Genomic DNA, 6,296 nt, shown 5'->3' on the forward strand with positions numbered 1-6,296 from the left:
CTCCAACTGCCCAGTAGAGTCCTTCACGAGCCTCCTCCACAAAAGCCGATCTTGACACCGCTGGTACCAGTCATCGGTAAGTCCACTCAGCTCCACATCCTCCTGTATCACATCACTCAATTTCTTCTCTAGCCCATGCCACGCCCGTTTAGCCCCCTCGATCCGGCCAACAAAAGCTGTTTAGGCATGCGGTGACTTGGTATGCGGGCTACATGGCCCAGCCAACGCAGCCTATCCTGCCGGAGGAGCTCACCGATGGGACTTTATCAACATCTTTCAAGGATTTGTGAGCTTCTCACACAATCCAGCCTGGTTAAACCCAGGATGGATCGTAGGCAGGCCAGCATAAATGTTTCTAACCAGCGAAGATGTTCCATTAGGGGGGTCCATGTTTTCCAAGCGTAGAGAAGAGAGCGAATGACTGTGGCCGAGAAGACCTGAAACTTCGTGCGGAGTGACAGACGAGGTAGCTTCCGCACAGCATTACGCAACCGATGAAAATATAATGCCGCTCGACTGATTCGGAGTGAGACCTCTGCTGTTAAATCGGAGCCGGTCATAAGCACACTGCCCAGATATGGGAAACTTTACACTTTCTCCACAACTGCCCCATCACCAATTGGGAGTTGTGGGTGTGGAGTGTCCCATTGTACAAAATACCCTGGCAGGTGCTTAGATTTGGTGGGGCTGATGGTAAGGCCCCACCTCTTAGTGGCAAGCTCCAGGTTTATCAGCAGTGAGCAGCGATTACCAGATCATCGGCATACATAACATGGTTGAGCAATAGGGAGCCATCCCTTGGCCGCACCCGAGCATCGATCAGCCTCCCATTATATCTGTGTAGAGGTGTTACGGAGGAGCTGTATGTGTAGGGGTGTTAGAGAGAGAGCCGTTATGCATGGCAGCTTATGGGAAACAAACACAGTGGGCGGGGCTACGTGAGTGCACGGGGGGGGTGCTCTCAACGACGTCCGCACTAGGCAGCCCGGGGCCCCACCCCTCAGCGGGGGTGGAGTATAAAGGGGGATGTGTCAGAGGGCTCGGGGCAGAATGTTTAAGTAAACTCTTGAAGACCGAAGACTGCCTAGCTAGAGCCCTGGACTCCCCTGGGACGCCGCCCTTGTCAGGGCCGCGCAGGACCGAGCCAGCGGCGTGGTCCCGTGAACCAGAGCCAGGACTCTGGGACTCCGGGTACCGTAGCCCGACTGACCAGTGTCGGGCCAGACAGCCTCCCCTAGCCCAGTAATTGGAGGATTAGGAGGCAGGCTAGGGGTAGCTAGCCGTGTGTTCCCAGCTATCCGGGTGAGGGGGCCGATACCCCCTCCAGTACTGTATGTCCCCAGTGACTGTTGTGAAATAAATACGTGTGCCTCTACTCGGGTGTCCACGCGTCCTCAACGGTACTACATCTGGTGACAGAAGTGAACAACAACGAACATGGACACGCGCCGAACAGCTCGGGCCGGGGTGCAGGAGGCGGAGGAGACCGCGGGAAGTGCGGTGCCAGAGACGGCTGATGGAGGCAACGAGCAGCCGGGGCCGAATGCATCCTTACCGGGGCATCAGGAGGAAGGGGAGTCGCCATCCGACGGACTTCGGCTGGCGCACGCGAGGCTGGCGGAGCTGCTGTATGCTGCTGCCGCCACACTCGAGAGCATCACTCGGCTGGGGGCTGCTGGACCGCCGCGGGGCGAGGACGGCCGACGACCGTTGCGCCTTCCCGCCATTTCTACTGACTACAACTTTGAATCTCCCGCCATCGCCGCAGCAGCTGCCGAGGGCGTGGCCAGCCTCAACCTGGGGTCCGACATCGGCCTCGCAGGGGCTGCCGCGTCACCACCAACGGACGGAGCGTCACCATCAGCGCGACAGGCGATTCCATCTGTCGTTCGTGCTGACGCTCAGCCGAGTTGCGGGGACAGCAAAGCGCGGGCCTCCACGGCGATCACTGCGCTACACCCAAGGCTGCCCCCACTGAAAGAGTTTGTAGCTGAGAAGGGCGACTGGGGGGGGTTCCAGCGGCGCTTCCTCGCGCACCAAGAAATGGCGGGGTGGTCGGACGCCGAAGCCCTCTGCGCGCTGCCGGCGCTCCTCGACGGCGACGCCCTCGCCGCTCTTACGTCGGCACCGAGGGACAAGCGCTCCACTCTTCAGATGGCGCTGCAGTTGCTGGCTGGGGTCTACGGACCTTCGGCGGAATGCAGACAGCGATTTTACGATCGCCAGCGGGGTGCAAAGGAGTCGCCCCTCGCCTACCGTACGAGCCTTCTGGCGTTGGCAAAGACGGCCTTCCCTCGTATGGATGACCAAGGCGTGGACGCGATGGTCACTGAGAAAATTCTTCTGCTGGCGGACGACCTGGACATCGCCATCGTCGCACAGGAGGACACGGAGATGGGTTCCCTCCAGGCGGCGCGGCTCCTCCACGCTAACCTCCTGTCACAGCGACGGAAGGCCAGCAGGGCAGCGGCCGGGCGTACGGTGGCTGCCGTCACCCCCCCGACGGAGGAGGTCTACGCCGCCGACTTCCGACAGCAGCAGAGGGTGGGAGTACGGGCGGGCCGGGATGGGTCGGGCCGCTCCGACCGTCCGTCATCACCGCCTGCGCTCCCGCGCTGCTATAACTGTGGCATCTGGGGCCACGTCGCCTCGGGGTGCCGCTCTCCTCGACAGCGGGGGACGACGCCTCGCCGGGACGCCGGCCCTCCTCCTCCTTCCAAGCTCCATCAACATGACCCGGCGAGTCGCGGCACCCCACATGTTTGGCCAAAGCACACACCCGTTACACACAAGCACACCGCAACGAACGGGGGGCCAACATTGCGCACCGTCGGGCCAACACGCACCACTATGGGGACCCAAATCGAACCCAGGCAGTGGTCCGTGTTGGCCCACCGCGTTGTGGCGGCGTCGTCGGGGTCGTCGGCCGTAGTAGGGCACATTCACGGGGTCGAAGTGCGTATCCTCGTCGATACAGGAGCGTCGGCGACTATCATTTCGGAACTCATATACAACATTCTCCCCGTCCAGAGTCGTCCTTTGCTACCGGTTAATGTCCCATTCTACGCTGCTAACGGGGGCTCATTGGGTATCATGGGTCAGATTCGCGCACAAATTTCGATCAGTGATATTAAATTGTCCGGCCCCATTTTTGTTTCCTCCTCGCTGGCGGTTCCGTGCCTGCTGGGGACGGACTTCTTGGGCAAAATGCCAATTCGGATTTTGATTGATCAAGGTTGCATTGAGCTCCCGTCGGGACGACGGATGGCGTTTTTGCCTTCCCCTACTGCGGCTCGGTCGGCGTTCGCGACGGTACCGGCGTTTGTCGTTCAAACGGTTCGCGTGCCGCCGGGGGCACAAATGTTGGTGCCCCTAAAACTTCGTAGGCCCTTCGCTAAGGGTGTTGGGGACCAGGGTGTCCTGCTGGGGCCATCTAGGGCCGGGGTTAGCGGGCCGCATTTAATTCCCGCCCAGACCATCGTAAGGGGGGACGGGGACCCTTTCATCGCGGTCCTCAATGTGGGGTCGCAGGCCGTGGTAATTCCTCAAGGGACCGTGCTTGCTCGCGCAACGCCGGTGCCCTGCGAGGAACCTGTCGCCAATCACGTTGGCACTGCCACTCTGCCGCTTCCACATTCGGACACCGATGAAGGGTGGCTTGAGGCGCTTTGTGCGGGATCGACGGACCTGTCGGATGTAGAGCATCAAAAACTTAGGACACTCCTGCGCGAATTTGCCGACGTGTTCAGTCAGAACAAATTTGATTTAGGCTGTACCCATTTGCTGCGTCACCATATTGATATGGGTGACAGCGCGCCCATACGCCAAAATCCCTTCCGGCTGAGTCCCGCCGAGAAGGACCATGTCAAATCGGCTGTTGATGACATGTTAACCGCCGACATCATTTCTCCCTCTACCAGCCCGTGGGGAGCGCCGATCGTTCTGGTTAAGAAACAGGATGGATCGTTGCGGTTTTGCGTCGATTTTCGCCGCCTCAACAAAATTTCCGTTGCTGACGCATACCCGCTTCCCCGTATTGACGAATCGCTGGACGCCTTGGCGGGGGCGCGATTCTTCTCCACATTGGATTTGCTTTCGGGATTCTGGCAGCTTCCTCTGGACGATGAATCTAAGCCTAAAACTGCATTCCGTACACCACATGGTCTCTTCCAATTTAACCGGTTGCCGATGGGATTACACTCGGCGCCGGCGACTTTCCAGCGATTGATGGAATTGGTTTTGGCTGGATTGCAGTGGGATTCGGGTTTAATCTATTTGGATGACGTTATCGTCTTTAGCAGAACATTTGACGAGCATCTCCAGAGGTTGCGGGCCGTTTTCCTCAAAATGCGGGCTGCTAATTTGAAATTTAAACCCCAAAAGTCTAATTTATTGCGCGAATCGGTACGTTATTTGGGGCACATCGTGGGACGCTCGGGTATTGCTACCGATCCCGCCAAAACACAGTGCGTCAGCTCCTGGCCGACTCCCACCTCGGTGGGAGAGGTCAGGAGCTTCGTTGGTTTCGCGTCATATTACCGACGCTTTGTCGCGGACTTTGCCACCATTGCTAAGCCCCTGCACGCTTTGACGTCAAAGGGGGTCCGCTTCCATTGGGGACAGGAGGAGGAGGCTGCGTTCCGCTCCCTTCGGGACACTCTGGTTAATGCCCCTCCCCTGGTTTATCCCGATTTTTCAAAACCCTTTGTGCTCGATACCGACGCGAGCAACACAGGTATTGGGGGCGTGCTTTCCCAGGTGGTTGAGGGCGTGGAACGGGTGGTCACGTACGGTAGTCGAGTGTTGTCTCCAGTGGAGCAACGATATTGTGTCACCCGTCGGGAACTGCTGGCAATTGTCTATTTCATCCAGCAGTACCGGCCATATCTGTACGGGCAGCGTTTCACCGTCCGTACAGACCATGCGGCGCTACAGTACGCCCTGCGAGTCCAACAACCATCGGGACAATTGTCTCGATGGCTGGAGGTTCTCCAGGATTTTGATTTTGAGACCACGTACCGTAAGGGCGTTCGCCACACCAACTCGGACGCTCTGTCGCGCATGCCAACCACCCCCGAATGCCCATGCTTCCTAGGGTCGGGTCGGTGCAGGCATCCTGGTGAAATGCCTGTTCCGGTCTTGGCGGCTGCTGACGACGCAGCGTCAATGACGAATTCCATCGCACAACAGGGATCTGATTCCCTGTTGGGGTTGCCTGCCACGGAATGGGGGCGTTTGCAGATGGAAGATACCTCCCTCCTTGCGTTGCGCCGCCGCGTCGGGGACCGGGGGCGGGGGAGGGGTGATGCCGACGCATGGGAAATGCTCGGTGGGTTGTTAATGCATTGGGACGGGAAATCCCATCGACACCGGCTGGTGGTCCCTTCGGGGTTACGGGGTAGGGTGGTGTGGGCCGCTCACGAGCGCCTCCTCCACCTGGGAACCCAAAAGACCCTGGCCTTGCTCCAACTTGATTTTATTTGGCCGGGCATGACAAGGGATGTCGGGGATCTGTTAGGGTCGTGCCCTAGGTGTGCGCAGCGGAAACCACCAGCGAGGGAGTCGAACCCGCCCCTGCAGTCTATCAGGGTCTCCCGGGTGAACGAACTTGTCGCGCTGGATATTCTGGGACCATTCCCCGCCACCCCCAGGGGAATAGATATTTGTTAACCGGGGTGGAGTACTTCACGCGCTGGCCTATGGCCTGGCCCCTGGCCAACCAGTCGGCAGCAGCCATCGTGGAGGCCTTTGTCCAGGGATATGTCCTTGACAAAGGTGCTCCCGAGCGGCTGCTGACCGACCAGGGTAAAAAATTTTCTGGCAAATTGCTTCAACAGGTCTGTGAGATCCTGGGCACGAAAAAGATTCGGACCTCTCCATATCACCCACAAACCGACGGGATGGTCGAGCGGTTGCATCGTACCATCACGTCGATGTTGTCACAGCAGGTTTCGGACTCACAGGGAAAAACTCAATTGGCCGAACATGTTAAATTTAACCTGGAAAAATTGACAGAGGCGCGGGATGCTGCCATGAAAAATTCTGACATGCGGCAGAGGGCTAATGAGCGCCTCAGACTGGGTCGCGTGCATGTGCTACAGTGGAAGCCGGGGGACAGGGCATGGCTGCACTGTCCCCAGGTACCGCTCGCGACCTCCTCAAAACTGGTGCGGCCGTGGCGGGGCCCCGTCGAGGTGGTTGAGGTCCTGAGACCTCAGTGCGTACGCATTAAATGGGGGAAGCGCCGGTGGTTTGTACACCCCTCCAGGCTCAAACCCTTCGTTGCGGTGCGAGGT

The sequence above is a fragment of the Lampetra planeri genome, chromosome 78 (assembly GCF_965212315.1).
Source record: "Lampetra planeri chromosome 78, kcLamPlan1.2.h2, whole genome shotgun sequence".
NCBI lineage: Eukaryota > Metazoa > Chordata > Hyperoartia > Petromyzontiformes > Petromyzontidae > Lampetra > Lampetra planeri.